Source organism: Colletes latitarsis, chromosome 8, assembly GCF_051014445.1.
Source record: "Colletes latitarsis isolate SP2378_abdomen chromosome 8, iyColLati1, whole genome shotgun sequence".
NCBI classification, from domain to species: Eukaryota; Metazoa; Arthropoda; class Insecta; order Hymenoptera; family Colletidae; genus Colletes; species Colletes latitarsis.
The window spans coordinates 20,085,693-20,106,442 of NC_135141.1; the positions used below are offsets into that span (position 1 = coordinate 20,085,693).

A 20,750-nucleotide genomic window follows, 5' to 3' on the forward strand; every position below is an offset into this window, starting at 1 on the left:
AAATTTCTAAAAACTAAACAAATTAGAAACAACTTCCTGCTAGTACATTTTGAAATTAACGACAAATTTTTTAATTTTTTTTCAACTCTTCAGAGAAGTTATTTTAAATATTGTAATACTTGAAAATTACAGTAAACTGCTAGATAAATCCGTCTAGTTGCCTTAAGAGGTGTTTCTCAATCAGATCAGTAGAACATTCTATTTAAAAATACAAATTATTACGTAGAAATTTTACAACAAAAAATAACAGAAAAAATTTTCTACAAATACACCTTGAAATTAACTTTAAATACTTTAAATTCATATAGAAAAATGAAACTCTTCAGGGGCACAGTAAACAGAAATAAAATTTTTAAATTATTTTAAATATGGCAATGACATTACAATTTCTCTTCCCATCTTCGTCTCCATTTGTCCGCACTCTATAATTACTCATGCAAACAGATAAACTCGCCGCACTTAGGCGAAACACACTACAAATAGCTGCGTGGAAGCAATAAATTTAAATCCGCGCAACTAAATTTTGCAACATCGATGCAACAGTTCACGTGATGCAACGCGCATCTAAACACGATATCCTCGAAAGTATGCATGATTCAAACAGCTAATGGAAATTACTTTCCAGAATATTAATGAGAAAACGTTATTGGGTTCGACGTGTTTATTGGCGAATGCAGCGTTCAGCGGTTGAAAATAATCGAAAAATAGGTTGCACGAGCACGGTAATTGCACAGGAAGGAACGCCGCAAACACGTCGTTGATTTTTCTATATTCGCGCGACAAGGTTGTGCAATAATTATTACATATAGAAACACGGCCAGAAGACCAGTTCCAGCGGCGATGTGGCAAGAAATAATTTATGGACAATTATCTTCGTGTCAATTATAGCGGCCAATGGTAACAGAAATTCTACGAACGCTGGATCGTCGTGTTTCACTAGCAATCGCGTCGACACGGAGTCAAAGCATCCCCGCCACGAGCGAGACGCCAACCCGGAACAATTTCCTGGTTTTAATGGACCCGCCATCGGCAAACGGCGTTCGTTTCGAATAATTAATTCGTAGCGTGACTTCGTTTCGCCAGATTCATCTTCGCAGACCCTCCGAATTACTCGAAAAACCACCCTCCCGAAGCTTCTACAACGATCTTAATAACCCAACGATGATGGTTCTTCTAAACAAGTAGTCATTAAATCAATTCTAAATACTAAGAAAATTAACAAGAATATCACGAGGAAATTTTTTGCTGGACGATTGGAATCTAATATTATAGCAATTCAAAACAAAGTTTAATTTATTTTAAATTTACTATCAAATTAATATTTTGTGTGAGTCTGGTCAAAACTATGGTTCTTTTTCAAACTAAAATGTAGTTTTCCAAGTGTGTTATTTTATATTTATTATTAAAGAAAAATTGATATTTAAAGTTTGTGTGAATCTAGTCAAAACTGTGGAATTCTTTTTCAAACAGAAATGCAGCTTTCCAAGTTTGTTATTTTAAACTTACTATTAAATTGAGACTAAAATTTAAATTTTGGTATAAGCCTAGTCAAAGCTATAGAGTTCTTTTTCAAACAAAAATGATGTTTTCCAAGTGTGTTATTTTATACTAATTAATAAACTAAAATTGATATTTAAATTTTGTGTAAATCTAGTCCAAACTGTGGAATTCTTTTCAAACAAAAATGCAGTTTTCCAAGTGTGTTATTTTATACTAATTATTAAACTAAAATTGATATTTAAATTTTGTGTAAAAATAGTCAAAACTGTGGAATTCTTTTTCAAACAGAAATGCAGCTTTCCAAGTTTGTTATTTTAAACTTACTATAAAACTGAGATTAATATTTAAATTTTGTGTAAGTTTGGTTAAAACTGTGGAATTCTTTTTGAAACAAATATGCAGTGTTCCAAGTGTATTATTTTTAACTTACTATTAAATTGAAATTGATATTTAAATTTTGTATAAATCTAGTCAATACTGTGGAGTTCTTTTTCAAACTAAAATGTCGTTTTCCAAGTGTGTTATTTTAAACTTACTATTAAATTGAAATTGATATTTAAATTTTGTATAAATCTAGACAAAACTGTGGAATTCTTTTTCAAAGAGAAATGCAGCTTTCCAAGTGTGTTATTATATACTTATTATTAAAGAAAAATTAATATTTAAAGGTTGTGTAAATTTAGTCAAAACTATGGAGTTCTTTTTCAAACAAAAGTGTAGTTTTCGAAGTGTGTTATTGTATATTTATTATTAAACTAAAATTGATATTTAAAATTTGTGTAAATCTAGTCAAAACTGTGGAATTCTTTTTCAAACAAAAATGTAGTTTTCCAAGTGTGTTATTTTAAACTTACTATTAAATTGAAATTGATATTTAAATTTTGTGTAAATCTAGTTAAAACTATGGAGTCCTTTTTCAAACAGAAATGCAGCTTTCCAAATGTGTTATTTTAAACGTACTATTAAACTGAGATTAATATTTAAACTTTATGTAAGTCTGGTCAAAGCTATGGAGTTTTTTTCAAACAAAAGTGTAGTTTTCTAAATGTGTTATTTTAAACATATCATCAAACTGAAATTGATATTTAAATCTTTGTAAATGTAGTCAAAACTATGGAGTTCATTTTAAAATAAAAATCCAGTTCTCGAAGTGTGTATGAAAATATATAAAATTATTTGCAGACTCCTTGACATTTGACAGCAGTTAATTTAGTGAGAAAACGCTCTGTATAAATAATTAATTAATACCAAGGGTTGGGACTCGAATTGAGAAATGTAATAATTAAAAGTATACTATATTTGAGCAGTATTTTAAATATGCAACGTTTGGGGAGCATGTACCAGTGGTTGTTGCACGTGATAAAAGAGAGCCAATGACTCGGCCAAGTAAATAATTAAATAATTAAACGGAGAAATTAAACGAAATGGTATCCCGCTGCGTGAAACGTGAACCGTGCAGCTGCATCTGACACTTTCATTAGGAGAGTGTGTGTTCCCGTTGCACTTGCAACGACAATACGCGACAGTCGGATCCACGGCAGACACTCCAAAACGAGAACAATGCACCATAATCGAACGAGAATTTCGCTTATTTGGCGTTGGTTCGTCTGCTTTGGTACATCGGAGCGCGTCAAAGTGAAATATGAACGCGTTAAAAGTCTCAAAAATTCATCGACGACGATTCAATTTTATCGAAATTGTGCATTTACATCTCGTTATTCCATGCTTTTATTTCACGATTTTACGCATTATGGGATCATATTTTTCACCCAATATGTATTCATTTATTTTCCCTATTTAGTGTTTCGAAATTCGAACCGTGGAAAACAAATATTATTTTCTTTAATGTTATGAATTCAACATAACAAAGTATTGCAATGTTTGTTTTCTGCATAATAAAGTGTGTAAAACTGTTTAACTGTTCATTAGAACATATTGAAACCAATATTAATACAAACTACCCACCAATAACAATTTTTTAATCAAATCTGAGGTTTCATTTTGTACTTCTACTAAGAAACTGTATACTAGAAATATTCTATATGTATTAAAACTGTTTAACTGTTCATTAGAACATATTGAAACCAATATTAATACAAACTACCCACCAATAACAATTTTTTAATAAAATCTGAGGTTTCTTTTTGTACTTCTACTAAGAAACTGTATACCAGAAATATTTTATATGTATTAAAACTGTTTAACTGTTCATTAAAACATATTGAAACCAATATTAATACAAACTACCCACCAATAAAAATTTTTTAATAAAATCTGAGATTTCATTTTGTACTTCTACTAAGAAACTGTAAACTAGAAATATTCTATATGTATTAAAACTGTTTAACTGTTCATTAGAACATATTGAAACCAATATTAATACAAACTACCCACCAATAAAAATTTTTTAATCAAATCTGACGTTTCATTTTGTACTTCTACTAAGAAACTGTATACTAGAAATATTCTATATGTATTAAAACTGTTTAACTGTTCATTAGAACATATTGAAACCAATATTAATACAAACTACCCACCAATAAAAATTTTTTAATCAAATCTGACGTTTCATTTTGTACTTCTACTAAGAAACTGTATACTAGAAATATTCTATATGTATTAAAACTGTTTTACGAATTATTAGAACATACTGAAATATATGTTAATAGAAACTACCCACCATCAACAATTTTTTAGTAAAGTCTGAGGCTCCATTTTATGTTTCTGCGAACAATTACTAATAAAATAAATACTGTCTGTTTGAAGATGTTCCAGATTTAATATGTAACATTTTAGAAACATATTTCTTAAGTCTAACGTGTGAAAAAAAATTTAACAATCTATTTGCTGGTTGCACAAAAATATCGTAGAAAATACCAGGCGAATTTATCGATAATTATAAGCGATATTAAATATTTCAGAGCTTCGAGAACCCCAGAACATCCGAACTATTGATTTTCCATATTTCGTAAATATCGCAACGGTCTCGAATAAACGGTCGTAAATAGAATCTAAATTATTCGTGGGTTTGACGCGCGATTCGCGCTTTCTGCGTCGTCGAAATTGAATTAGAGCACAGGGAAAATTCGCGTCAGGATAAATTGGAAAATTCAGGTCAACCGTAGTTTATTTCCAGCATTGTCAGATCACGGATAATGGAATATCGGATATCTGCCACGAAGGGAAAGAGTAATAGGAACGTAGTCGCTATTCCTCGATCTGGAAATACAGCCACGAAGTGGAAAGTTAGATAAGTCGCACGGTCTCCTGATAATATTCATCCGTATCGGTGAGCCACTTCTCGATTTACGTGTCATTTGAACTCGCTCGAGATACATCGGAACCATAACTCAAAATTCTGCAAGTCACAGAACCGTCTAACGATGCCTTATATTCGATACATCGTGCGTGAAATATTATACGAATCATGATCCACGATACGTTCTAATTTTACAAGTATCCACTTACGGTGCACGTTAATAATTATATAATTCCTACGATATATATATTCATCCAACCAGGTAGCTTTCGTTACAAATTAAATATACAGGAAACGTGCAAATCAATAATCCTCCAGTCGACTCTACATTTAATTTTATTTTTATTTTATACGCGAAATAGAAACTAGAAAGTTAAAAAAAAAGACGTATTATTATAGAGTAAAAGTACATAGACGTATATGCAATTTTCTAAATTTCTTTGAGATATATAAATATAAATAGAAAATTTTGCAACTCGACTCATTAAATAACTCGTGCAAATCTGTTATACAGGGTGTTCGGCGACACCTGGGAAAAATTTTGAGAGATTCTAGAGGCTAAAATAAGACGACAATCAAGAATATTAATTTGTCAATTGAGCCTTGGTTAAAAAGTTATTAAAAATTTTAATTAAAAAATTTCAAATCATTCATGGAAAAATTATTTTCGGTTGTAGGGGTCAATTACAATCATTTTTGGTCAATAGATATACCCTCGAAATCTTAACCATTTTCGAGAAAAAAATTCCTAAATGAAAATATAATTTCCGGCCATGAAATGCCACTCCAAAATTGCGTGCGTATCTTTAAAATGTCATAACTTCTGAACGGATTAAAGGATTTTAATGTTTAAAAAGGCAAATAACTCGTATTTTAATGAAGTATATGCAGAAATTCTAACAATAATGAAAAAGTTGTTCTTTTATCCCGCAAAGTGAAAAAAACCACACAAAAAGGTTCAATTTTCAAAGAGCCATAATTCCTACAATAGTGAATATATTTCAATGAAACTTTTTCCTGAAGTAGAGCTCATGGGTGCCTACAAAAAAGTATTAGACAACTTTTCTGTAGAGCGTCAAACATAATTACTAAAAATGAAAAAGGAATTTTTAAGAAAAATCGACAAGGGTAGGGTGCCTAAATTTTTCGGCAAAATTGAAAAGTTTCAAATTGTTCTGGGAAAATTATTTTTAGTTGCAGGGGTCAAATACAATCATGTTTGGTCAACATACATATCCCAGAAATCCTACGCACTTTCGACAAAAAAATTCATTACCGAAGATATAATGTCTGATCGTGAATGAATGATTCCCCTAATTCCCCTGAAATTTCATGCGTATGTTTAAAAAATCATATCTCCTGAACGGATTGGCCGATTTTAATGTTTAAAAAAGTAAACAACACGTATTTTAATCAAGAATATGTAGAAATTCTAAGAATATTCGAAAAGTTGTTCCATAACACTGTAAAGTTAGAAGCCCCCCATCAAAGTGGTCCAATTTTCAAATGGCCTTAACTTCTACAATAGTCAATGGATTTAATTGAAATTTGGTGGTGAAGTAGAGCTAATGGATACCTGCAAAAAAGTACTAAATAAGATTTCCATACAGCGTCAAATGAATTTATCAAAAATGAAAAACGAATTTTTAGGAAAATTCGACAGGGGTTAGAGTGTCTAAATTTTTTAGCGAATTTGAAAAATTTCAAATCATTTTGGAAAAATTATTTTGAGTTGAGGGGGCAATTACAATCATTTTTGATGAATGAACGCACCCCCAAAATCCTATGCAGTTTCAAGAAAGAAATTCAGTAAGTGCAGAAATTTTTCGACGAAATTAAAAAATTTCAAATCGTTCTGAAAAAATTATTTTTAGTTGCAGGGGTCAATTACAATCATTTTTGTTGAATAGACACACCACGGAAATCCTACGCACTTTCGAGAAAAAAATTCAAGTAGGTGGACAAAGTCAACAAAATTAAAAAATTTCAAATCGTTCTGGAAAAATTATTTTTGGTTGCAGGGGTCAATTACAATGATTTTTGGTTAATAGACATACCTTCGAAATCCTACGCACTTTCGAGAAAAAAATTCCTTACCGAAAATATACTGTATGGTCGAAAATGTTTCTATAACTTTTTAACTAAGCCTCAATCAACAAATTAGTATCCTTGATTTTCTTCTTATGTTGGTCTCTAGAATCTCCCATTAAAATTTTTCCTAGATGTGGTCGAACACCCTGTATATTCCTTCAGTCGACTCTACATTTAATTTTACTTTTATTTTATACACGGAATAGAAAATAGAGAATTAAAAAAAAGACGTATTATTACACAGTAAAACTATATCGATGAATATGCAATTTCCTGAATTTATTTGATTTGTACAAGTATAAATAGAAAATACTATACTTCACTTCCTGAAACAACTCGTGCAAATCTGTTATACAGGGTGTCCCGTAAATAGTGTAAGAGCCGGAAATGTGGGGTAGCTGAGACGATTCTGAACAACAATTTCCTTTGCAAAAATGTCGGATGGAGCTTCGTTTTTGAATTATTAACGAAAAACACTGACGAATCACGGCGCGCGCCTGCCGCGCGCTCAGGGCCGTCCGAACTAAGAGAGCCACCGTGTCGGGTAGGTAGCAAGATATGCATCGGAGATACGTCGAGGAACGAATACAAATAATTAAAAATACTACCACTGCAACTGTTACCTCTGCGGATTGGATAAATCAGCCAGCTAAATCGAATTTATTAATTATTTGTATTCGCTGTTTCCAAGGAAGAAGGAATAAAATGTGGAAAGATGCTCTCGGAATTTTTAGGAAATTAATTCTTCGCACCTGAATGACGCTTCTCGCCAGAGTGTGTTAAAATTAAAATAAGAATTATTTTCAGAAAATTAAAATAAATACGGTAAGAACCATTTGTAATCGTTTGTTATTAAAAACTGTACTGGAAAAGCAGACTGGATTTGTGCATACCGAAACATTCCTCGAATGCAAAGGCTTTAATAGAGAAATAATTGAAATTCGACTTACCCATTTACTAGCAAGTTGCTCTGCTGCGCTGACAATAAGGCCCGGTTAGTGCACTCCTGTCGATCACGGAAAGGTCGAAGACCCCAATAAAAATCAGCTGATGGGACGGCCCGGTCACTGCACCCGCTTCTTACCCCAAAAATGTAAAAGTGAAAAGTGCTAGTGACCGTGCTGTGAAGTGTTTTCGGGGTAAGAAGCGAGTGCAGTGACCGGGCCGTCCCATCAGCTGATTTTTATTGGGGTCTTCGACCTTTCCATGATTGACAGGGGTGCACTAACCGGCCCTATTGCAACTTGCAAGTAAATGGGTGAGGCGAATTTCAATTAATTCTCTATTAATCCCTTGCATGCGAAGAATGTTTCGGTACGCACAAATCCAGCCTGCTTTTCCAGTACAGTTTTTAATAACAAACGATTACAAATGGTTCTTACCGTATTTATTTTAATTTTCTGAAAATAATTCTTATTTTAATTTTAACACACTCTGGCGAGAAGCGTCATTCAGATGCGAAGAATTAATTTCCTAAAAATTCCGAGAGCATCTTCCCACATTTTATTCCTTCTTCCTTGGAAACAGCGAATACAAATAATTAATAAATTCGATTTAGCTGGCTGATTTATCCAATCCGCAGAGGTAACAGTTGCAGTGGTAGTATTTTTAATTATTTGTATTCGTTCCTCGACGTATCTCCGATGCATATCTTGCTACCTACCCGACACGGTGGCTCTCTTAGTTCGGACGGCCCTGAGCGCGCGGCAGGCGCGCGCCGTGATTCGTCAGTGTTTTTCGTTAATAATTCAAAAACGAAGCTCCATCCGACATTTTTGCAAAGGAAATTGTTGTTCAGAATCGTCTCAGCTACCCCACATTTCCGGCTCTTACACTATTTACGGGACACCCTGTATATTCCTTCAATCGACTCTATATTCAATCCTACGCTTAATTTATACGCGAAATAGAAAATAGAAAACTAAAAAAAGAAGACGTATTATTACACAGTAAAATTATATCGATGAATATGCAATTTTCTGAATTTATTTAATTTATACAAAATAAATAGAAAATTCTGCACTTCGCAAATAGAAAATAGAAAATTAAAAAAAAGACGTATTATTACACAGTAAAAGTATATCGATGAATATCCAACTTTCTGAATTTATTTAATTTATACAAAATAAATAGAAAATTCTGCACTTCGCAAATAGAAAATAGAAAATTTAAAAAAAAACGTATTATTACACAGTAAAAGTATATCGATGAATATCCAATTTTCTGAATTTATTTGATTTATACAAAATAAATAGAAAATTCTGCACTTCGCAAATAGAAAATAGAAAACTAAAAAAAAGACATATTATTAGACAGTAAAAGTATATCGATGAATATTTAATTTTCTGAATTTATTTGATTTATACAAATATAAATAGAAAATTCTGCACTTCGCCTTGTCAAACAACCAGCGATAAAAAATTAGTTTCTAACGTACGCCGATATTAATCGCGAACAATAAATTTACCCGGTAAAAGTACCATTAATCTAGCTTTTACCAGCGAGTACTGTATAAATTTACTCGAAACCGGCTATGTATACATCGACTAAGTTCGCGCTTTCACCGAAAGATACACGCTCGGATCTAAATTATCGCTTCTTCGGCGGTCTCGAAGTTAAAGTTCAAACGCGTCGCGGATTTTCAGGTTTAAAAGTCAAGTTTACTAATTATACCCCGTAACGGTTCGACAACAGTCGACAATTCCTATCCCGAGCTATTTCCGTTCGCTGAATACAAATCGCGATCGCTCGACAACACCGGCTATAATTATCGTACCGACGTTTTTAATTACCCGCGCGACTGAGTTCGACGTCGACCCTTCCGTTCGATGCAAAGCTGGACTTATAACGAGGAACGCTTTATGTCGCGTCACAAACGAAGTCTGCGAACGTCGCGATACAAGCTCGACTAATAGAGTTCGACCAGATCGTGCGTTTCGTTTCTCATTTCGTCACTTTTACCCCCTCCGTGACTCTCAACCGTCAAAAACAATGGATCGCCTCCAGATACAACAGAACACGCGGGGTCCTTCGAAGTAAATTCGAGCTTAAAAAAAAAATTTCAGATCAATTTTTTAATAAAACATTTTGTACACAAGTTTATTTATTTATTATTTGGACGTCACGTAGAAACGATATGAGAGAGTATCCAGGAACCAAAATCGAAATAAGAGTTTCGAAGCCTCGTCGAGCAAGATTATCCATGCGTTCGACTGCAGCTTTTAGTTTCACGCGCGAGCTATCTTTGCATTTTGATTTAGCCTCGTATAAATCTCGCGTTTCTATTTCCCAGCGAACACGAACTTTCGATCGCCGCGAAACAGGTTCGCGAGAACACTTGGAGCGAAAAGTAAGTCCCGAGCGAAACGACTCCTCGATTAGCTCGGTTGCCGTCGCCCAGAGAGTCTGGCAGACGTGAAAATCAGCCTCGGGTGACCTACCCTCATTTTTCCATCGTACGGACGATGGACGCGTCCGTTCGCCTTCGACGCGTCTCCTGGCTAAAGGCGGAGATCCTACGCGAGCGCACCTCCGGAGTAATGAAACGAGAAAGGAGGACGAACCGTGGCGGAAAGGACGCGACTCATTTACCTACATCGATTTATTGCGACCGTAGAGATTATATCTGGCGAACAGCATCTCCGCCGGGGCATTACGTATACACGCTGAATCACGATTTAATTGGTCCCCACTGCGAATCGATCACCTGCACCTTTCTTTCTTCGTTTCGTGCAAGCGCGAGCCTCGACGAGCATCTGTTTTTCTTGCCCGGAGGACTTCCACCGGTATGCGGTAGCGAAGTGATACGAATAACGCGTGAAATACGGCTGGCTAATGCGAGGGAATTATCTTGTCATGTTGGAAACACGGTCCCCCGGACGTTTCACAGGAGAGAGTCTCTCTCGACCATTTTTATAACGGACGCACGATGTTCCCCAACGGTGTAGGTGATTTAATCCGACGCGTGGCCGTTTCTCGATCAGTTTTTGCTGATTTCTTCGGGGTACCGCGATCCCGGTGTCGAGAACGAGCGCAACGCTTGAGACGATAACTGCTTTCCGACCACGAGGCGTAAGAATTAATATTTACGAAGATATCAGGGGAGAATTAATTGGAATCTTCAGAGACATTTATCTCGCGGGGAAAGTTTGAGTGGACTGTGGGGTCTGCGGTTGGTATTTGCTGAAATTACTGCGGTAGGAACATGCATTGTACATTGCTATTCTCATTTATATTCGTACATTGGAATGGGGAATTCACAGTTTGTTTCTTATAGATTTTTCCATTTTCTTAACGTGCATTTAATGCTTAATTATTAGGCATTAACATTAGGCATGAAGCAATCTACGCGTATTTTGGTGGAGAATATGTACAAATCGCAAAAATATTTGAAATATTGGTCCGTGACCTCGCAAAATGAGAAAAACCCCATAAAAATGGTCCAATTTTCAAACAGCCATAATTCCTACAATAGCGATGATATTTCAATAAAACTTTTTTCTGAAGTAGAGCTCATGGGTACCTAAAAAAAAGTATTAGACAACTTTTCTGTAGGGCGTCAAACAAAATTACTAAAAATGAAAAAGGAAGTTTTAAGAAAAATCGACAGGGGGTAGGTGCCTAAATTTTTCGACGAAAAAAAAAAATTTTTAATTCATTCTGAAAAAAATAATTTCCGGTTGCGGGGGTCAATTACAATCATTTTTGGTCAATAGACATACCCCCGAAATCCTACCCACTTTCTAAAAAAAAATTCGAGAATGTATGAAATTTTTCGACGGAAAAAAAAATTTCAAATCGTTTTGGAAAAATTATTTTCGGTTGCGGTGGTCAATTACAATAATTTTCGATGAACAGACGTACCCCCGAAATCTTGCGCATTTTCGAGAAAAAAATTCTTTCTTATAGATTTTTCCATTTTCTTAACGTGCATTTAATGCTTAATTATTAGGCATTAACATTAGGCATGAACGTACATTGTACATGGACTCGTATATAGTTACTCACATTTGTATTCGTACATTGTACTGGGGAATTCACAGTTTGTTTCTTATAGATTTTTCCATTTCTATTATACAGTATTATTTTCCTATTTACAAAGTCATTTTTGTATTTAATATTAACCGTGCATTTAATGTTTAATTATTAGGCATTAACATTAGGCATGAACGTACATTGTACATGGACTCGTATATAGTTACTCACATTTGTATTCGTACATTGTAATGGGGAATTCACAGTTTGTATCTTATAGATTTTTCCATTTTCCACTCTATTATACTGTATCATTTTTATATTTACAAAGTCATTTTTTTTTTATTCAACATTAACGTGCATTTAATGTATAATTATTAGGCATTAACATTAGGCATGAACGCACATTGTACATATACATATAGTTACTCCCATTTGTATTCGTACATTGTAATGGGGAATTCACAGTTTGTTTCTTATAGATTTTTCCATTTTCCATTTTCTATTATACTGTATTATTTTTCTATTTACAAAGTCATTTTTTTTTTATTCAACATTAACGTGCATTTAATGTATAATTATTAGGCATTAACATTAGGCATGAACGCACATTGTACATATACATATAGTTACTCCCATTTGTATTCGTACATTCTAATGGGGAATTCACAGTTTGTTTCTTATAGATTTTTCCATTTTCCATTTTCTATTATACTGTATTATTTTTCTATTTACAAAGTCCTATTTTTTTATTCAATGTTAACGTGCATTTAATGTATAATTATTAGGCATTAACATTAGGCATGAACGCACATTGTACATATACATATAGTTACTCCCATTTGTATTCGTACATTGTAATGGGGAATTGACAGTTTGTTTCTCATAGATTTTTCCATTTTCCATTTTCTATTATACTGTATTATTTTTCTATTTACAAAGTCCTGTTTTTTTATTCAATGTTAACGTGCATTTAATGCCTAATTATTAGGCCGATAGAAAGGTATAATAATATGAACAAATAAATATAGAAATCGACAACAATACCGTGTTTTTTTTCGCGAGCGGTAACCCATCCCGTACTGCACGCGGCCCAATGCAGCTGAACTTGGCTGATGACACGATAATCGATGTCTCCAACGTGCCATGACCCTTCACAAGTGTTACTTTTAATTTATTTGTATTTAAACCCTTACATGTCTCGAAGAAACAAGTTTGTATTATTTATAACGAATCACCATTATAGCATATGAATACGAATGGAAGTGACTGCAGGTAAATAGAAAAATAATTATAAATGCACGCAATAATTAATTATAAAAACAGAGGAATAATACAATAAGGCACCCTTCATTAATTTCCCTTTCTGTAGATGTACAGACGTGACAACAAGGATTCAATAATATCTCAGTATTCTAAAATTTATTTATTGCCTATAATAAATATAATTTATATACTGCTAAATTTCTAAATAATTTTTTTAAAAAGTATGAAGTCTTTATCTTCTTCATATAAAATCAATATAATTTTTACACACAGTATGTTTTATGCAAGCATTGTTAAAACGATCTGAGGAAAATGAATATTTCATTATTTTGGTGTATTATCTTCCACATTTTTAATTTGTGCAATATCTTCTGCATTTCGAGCATTTCCGTGCATCGATGCAAAGTGCAGCCTTGTTTTAAATTATACAATTTGTCTTACGTAACTCGGTTCCTTTCGTTATTCTGCATATAAAAGTTACAGTTAGAACATACAGTTAGATAATCGAAACGAGTATAATTCGTGAGATAATTAGTCGCTATTCGCGAATGTACCGTCGTTACGAAGCATGAACAAAACCAAACAAGCAAAAAAGTAATTAAAGTATATTTTACCGAGAAAGCTGGAACATTTCATGAACTATTTACCTTTCGATTATCTAACTCCAACATTTCCATATTCAGACCAAAAAGATTACATAAGCAGTCTTACTAATATACATTAAATTACCCAATTATTACTAGATTTATGGATGTTGATTATATACCTATTTTTACTGAAGTGAGCCAATTTGACTCATACAACAAAATTCAAGTTGTTTGCAAAAAATAAAAAATAGCTCCAAATCAATTTAAATAAAAGATTTATTATTAAAAATTTCATTGAAAACATTTTTCACGTATACACACTGTTTTTAAAATACAGTTAGCAAAAGAAATTTTTTCTGATTTTTTCCAACGATGGCAACCCTACGTAGTTAGATGTAAAATAAATATCAATTGAAATTACCTTGGTGGACCAAATTATTTGACAAAAAATTGATTTTATAAAATTATATTTCACTAAAAATGCTCCGTTTGCGCGCGATATACAGGGTTTTCGTCCACCCCTGGGAAAAATTTTAATAGAGGATTCTAGAGGCCAAAATAAGACGAAAATCAAGAATACCAATTTGTTGATGGAGGTTTCGTTAAAAAGTTATTAACAATTAAATTCAAAAATTTCAAATCGTTCTGGAAAAATTAGTTTCGGTTACGGGGGTCAATTACAATAATTTTCGGTGAATACACATACTTCCGAAATCCTACTCACTTTCGAGAAAAAAATTCGAGTAAGAGCTGAAAGTTTTGGGTGTAAAAAAAGACTTTCGAATCGTTTTGGAAAAATTATTTTTAGTTGCAGGGATCACTTGCAAGCATTTTTGGTCATTACACATATCCCCGAAATCCTACTCAGTTTCGAGAAAAAAATTCCTTACCAAAAATACAATTTCTGGCCAGAAATGTCTGCCAGAATTTTCATGTGAATCTTTAAAACGTCATAACTTCTGAACGGATTGGACGATTTTAATGTTTAAAAAAGCAAACTACGCGTATTTTGGTGGGGAATATGTAGAAATCGCAAAAATACTCGAAAAGTTGGTCCTTGACCCCGCAAAATGAGAAAACCCCCATAAAAATGGTCCAATTTTCAAACAGCCATAACTCCTACAATAGCGATGATATTTCAATGAAACTTTTTTCTGAAGTAGAGCTCATGGGTACCTACAAAAAAGTATTAGACAACTTTTCTGTAGGGCGTCAAATAAAATTACTAAAAATGAAAAAGGAAGTTGTAAGAACAATCGATAGGGGGTAGGTGCCTAAATTTTTCGACGAAAAAAAAAATTTTTAATTAATTCTGAAAAAATTATTTTCGGTTGCGGGGGTCAATTACAATCATTTTTAGTGAATAGACATACCCCCGAAATCCTACCCACTTTCTAAAAAAAAATTCGAGGAGGTATGAAATTATCCGACGGAAAAAAAAAATTTCAAATCGTTTTGGAAAAATTATTTTCGGTAGCAGGGATCAATTACAATAATTTTCGGTGAACAGACGTACCCCCGAAATCTTGTGCATTTTCGAGAAAAAAATTCAGTACAGGCGGAATTGTAAACGTTAATAACTGTTTAACGAAGCCTTCATCAACAAATTGGTATTCTTGATTTTCTTCTTATTTTGGCCTCTAGAATCCCCCATTAAAATTTTTCCCAGGGGTGGCCGAACACCCTGTATAAATCGGAATTATGAAAGAAGGTTTTTTTGGTCTCAGCTGACTATTAAATTGACAAAATTGAATATGAATGTTTACGCGTAATTGGTGTTAGAATTCTGATTCTTTATGTAAGCCAGAAATTTTATTTGCAAAGCAATTAACTGTTCAATCATTTTATGAGTCAAATTGGCTCACAACCGTAAAAATAGGTATACCACAATCGACAATACGAAATGAGGGGGTAAGTCGAAGGGAGGAATTCATATTTATGTATAATTCATTACGAAATTAAAAACCAACATGTGTTATTAAAAAATAATATTCAAGTTTATCTATAGCAATAAAATTCTAAATGAGTCAAATTGACTCGTAAATCTAGTGTTAATATTCGACTGCATAAAACGCTCTGCGTAAAAAAATTATTTACATGATTCTTATAAACATCTGCAAAGTATGAAAAGTGTCTCAAGCATTTAAAAAACAATGAACTAATAGAATATTACATAAATTTTCAAATAATTACGTTGATATATATTTTAAACAATTATTATTCTAAACTTGCACGTAAGGGTTGATGTTTGATACTGTAGTATAATTGAAAATATTTACAAACGTTCTTGGATGATGGATAAATATCAAAAAAAAAAAATTTGAACATCGTTGTTAATTTCCCAAAAAAATATTCCCGAATAATAACATCTTTTTTAAGCCTTGATAGAGATCTCATACTATATTTTAATGATGTTTGAATTTGTTTGATTTGTTTTGAGCTCTCCTTTCCACTAGTTTAAAAGGATATCGCGAGAAATTAGTAGCGACCGTAAAAAGAAACGTAGAAAATCATGCCTTTTTTAGCGTTCGACTTGTATAGAGCCTCTTAACGCGGTAGATTAATTCGCGTCGGTGAATCACGGCGGAGTATATTCGTCTGCGAGCGCGTATCAGCCGCGGGCCGCATTGTATGTTAATGCCAATTGGCCCCGTGGCTCCGGAATAATTGTGCAAGTGCACCGAGAACGTGGATGCTGGGCTTCGCAGGTGAGCTTACGCTCGCGATCGTCTCTCTGCCCAGCAGTGGCGCCAAGATATCGCTTTAACCCTTTCTCTGTCCCGCGGCTCGAGGCTGGATGCACTCGCAGATGAGCATGGTCGATCGTTATGGCTCCAAGAAAAATTCCTCTTCGTCCTTAATATCACCACTACTCCATATTCGTTATTTCAATTATGTTAGTGATTAGGTATCGATGACGGCATGGTTAAAACAACGATATAACGCAACGTGTCGATTGTCGCTAGTTTTGCATCGCGTCCGATGTGTGAGTCGAGTCGTGTCCACGCGAAATCGCGTCCAAGCGGTGGGCTTGTGATTATTATACATTTATAAATATAACTATTATTATTCTGTATTATTCATATCCCGATCAAAGAGCAATCTGACAAATTACAAAAGTAAAACACAATTTCTGAACATCGACGTTACCAATTTTCAAGAATTTTTATATGGACATATCCTGGTACAATTCATCTTTTAAATAATTATCCTGAAGAGTAAATTACTCCTGGATATATAAATGTACACAGAATGCTCAGGAAAATCCTACAAGTGTATTTTAAATAATTTTATACAGGATGTTCAGCCACCCATAGGAAAAATTGTAATGGGAGATTCTAGAGGTCAAAATATTACGAAAATCAAGAATATCAATTTCTTGATTGAGACTTCGTTAAAAAGTTAGTTAAAAATTAAATTAAACAATTTTAAATCGATTTGTAAAAATTAGTTTCAGTTGCGGGGGTCAATTACAATCAGTTTTGGTGAATAGACTTACCTTCAAAATCCTACGGACTTTCAAGAAAAAAATTCTTTACCGAAAATACAATGTCTGACCGGAGACATGGATGATTCCCCTGCAATTTCATGCGTATGTTTAAAACGTCATAATTCATGAACGGATTGGAGGATTTTAATGTTTCAAAATGCAAACAACGAGCATTTTAGTGAAGAATTTGTAAAAATCCTAAAAATATTCGAAAAGTTGGTCCTTGACCCCGCAAAATGAGAAAAACCCCATAAAAATGGTCCAATTTTCAAACAGCCATAACTCCTACAATTGTGAATATATTTCAATGAAACTTTTTTCTGAAGTAGAGCTCATGGGTACCTACAAAAAAGTATTAGACAACTTTTCTGTAGGGTGTCAACCAAAATTACTAAAAATCAAAATCGAATTTTTAAGAAAAACCGACAGATGGTGCCTACATTTATCGACGAAAAAAAAGACTTTAAATCGTTCTAAAAAAATTATTTTCAGTTGCGAAGGTCAATTACAATAATTTTGGGTGAATATACATACCCTCGAAATTCTAACCAGTTTTGAGAAAAAAATTCGAGTAGGTGTGCAATTTTCAACGAAAAATAAAATTTCAAATCGTTCCAAAAAAAAATTATTTCAGTTGCAGGGGTCCATTACAATCATTTTTAGTGAATAGACATACCCCCAAAATCCTACGCACTTTCGAGAAAAAAAATTCTTTACCGAAAATACAATGTCTGACCAGAGACATGGATGATTCCCCTGAAATTCCATGGGTATGTTTAAAAAATCATAACTCCTGAACTGATTGGACGATTTTAATGTTTGTAAATGCAAACGACGCGTATTTTAGTGGAGAATATTTAGAAATTCTAAGAATACTGGAAAAGTTGTTCTTCGATCTCGTAAAATAAGGAAAACCCCATAAAAATGGTCAAATTTTCAAACAGCCATAACTCCTGCAACAGTGAATATATTTTAATGAAACTTTTTTGTGAAGCAGAGGTCATGGGTACCTACAAAAAAGAATTAAACAAAATTTCCGTGCAGCGTCAAACGAATTTATTAGAAATCAAAAACGAATTTTTAAGAAACACAGAAGTGGTAAAGTTTCAAGTCATTCTGGAAAAATTATTTTCAGTTGCGGGGGTCAATTACAATTACTTTTTATGAGTAGACATACCTCCAAAATCCTACGTACTTTTAAGAAAAAAATTTGTATATGTGGACGAATTTTATTAATAATTTTTGACAACAATTTTTATAGGAATATAAAGAATTTTTATAGGAACAAATCCTGGAAGAATCTACTTCAAATAACTATACTGAAGAGGACCCGAAATAATATTGTAAAATAAAATTGTAAATTACTCTTGGGTACATAAATGTACACAAAATGCTCTGGTAACTCTAACAAGTGTTTTCTTAATAATTTAATATATGACATGTACAAAACACAGAATTTTATTATTTTCTAAAAAAGAAAAAGAATTTTTATAGGAATAAGTCTTAACAGAATCTATCTCTTAAATAATTATCCTGAAGAGGACCCAAAATAATATTGTAAAATAAAATTGTAAATTACTCTTGGGTACATAAATGTACACAAAATGCTCTGGAAAATCCAACAAAGGTTTTCTTAATATATTTATAAATTGTAAGTGCAAAGCAGAGAAGAATTATTTCTTTGAAAAAAAGGAAGTATAATTTTATTCGATTAGTAGTGAAATTTGAGAAAATTTAGCAACCCTTTGGACCCAATTATTTCGTGAGTAGAAAGTGTCATACAGTGTCAGACGTTCCAAAAGATATTTTCTCTTGGCTTTCAATGGGTCCTAGACAATCGACAATGCATTTTATATTTCCAAAGCTAAGCAACGAGTATTATACTGGTTACGTATGGCTGCATTTACGCGCTTCCAAATACGTATCCTTATTACTCCCAGGATTCTTCGAAGTATGCAAACTCGAATCAAATCCCAGCACTTCGTACTGTAAACATCGTTTAAGTATATTCCGTTTACAACACGTTACTCATTTGGGTATAATTTATGGAACTTTGGCCCATTCCCGTTTTACTACCTCTCACCCATCGACTTTGGCTTTCTCTTTAGTTTCTGCGCTACTCTGCGACTATCCAGGGCGCCGTATTAACAATTTCACCGGTAGAATTAGTATACTATTCGTCTATTTTATCCTTTCATTGCGTCGAAATAAAGTCTGCAAAAAAAATCATCGTCGTCGACCCAAGTTCGACGCGATAAAAATCAATTCGCTATCAAGGAAATGCCCCCGCAAATCTCATTTGCTATCATCTATCAAACGCTCTCGACCCGATGAAATCGAATTGCCTCTTAAGGGGCATTTATTCGCAAATTTCATTTACTTATAAAATTCTTTCATCCTCCGCAAATCGAATTTTTTCTAAAAAAATTCTATCGATGGAATCGCCTTTGACGCGCGAAAATCAATTTATATTGCAAAATGTCAAAAATTCTTTCGCGATGATTCCGCCTAAAAATTAAGCGAAGAACGTTCAACGTTTCAGAGACATTCGTTACCCATATTTTTATATATATTGAAATCAATTATATTTAATATAGATTCCTAAGAAAAAATATTTACGAGTTCTGCGACGTCAAATTTGATATCTAAAATTTTCATAAAGTTTAATAATTCAATTTTAAAATTCTACGTAACACAAAACCTTCGTGTTTCTGCATCTCTATCGTGTTTTAAATTCCAACGTTTTACGATGGACAGAGAAGACAAGTGCCATCTTGCAAAGGAAGATAAATTCCGGAGATTCCAAAATTCCAAAGGAATCAAATTCAACATAAATTCCTGACAATATTTACGAGTTCTGTAGTATTAAACCTGGAATCTAGAATTTTCATAGTGCTTAATAATTAAATTTCAAAACTCTACGTAGCCCAAAACCTTCGTCCACATTTCTACCCTATTTTAAATTGATTTTAATTTGATACGGTTAGCAAGGCTTTGTAAAGTCAAATTCAACATGAAAATCTGACAATATTGACGAGTTCTGTGATGTTAAATTTGAAATCTAGAATTTTTATAGTGCTTAATAATTAATTTCCAAAACTCTACATAGCTCAAAACCTTTGTCCACATTCCTATCCTGTTTTAAATTGATTTTAAATTGATACGGTCAGCAACTCTTTGTAAGGTCAAATTCAACATAAAACCCTGACAATATTGACGAGTTCTGTGATGTTAAATTTGCAATCTAGAATTTTCATAGAGCTTAATAATTAAATTTCAAAATTCTAGGTAACTTAAAACCTTTCTCTGCATTTCTACCCTATTTTAAATTGATTTTAAATTGATACGGTTAACAAGGCTATGTAAAGTCAAATTCAACTTAAATCCTCGACAATATTTACGAGTTCTGAGACGTTAAATTTGAAATCTCGAATTTTCATAGTACTTAATAGTTAAATTTCAAAATTCTACATAGCTCAAAATCTGCGTCTACATTCCTATCCGGTTTTAAATTGATTTTAAATTGATACTGTCAGCAACTCTTTGTAAGGTCATATTCAATAGAAATTCCAGACAATATTTA

The 20,750-nt window shown here is 33.1% G+C and overlaps 1 protein-coding gene across 1 annotated transcript in view; it reads right to left on the reverse strand.

The window, feature by feature from the left end:
* LOC143344968 (uncharacterized) overlaps positions 1 to 20,750 on the reverse strand; it is a 202,895-nt gene that overhangs the window by 149,415 nt on the left and 32,730 nt on the right. The window lies entirely within an intron of this gene.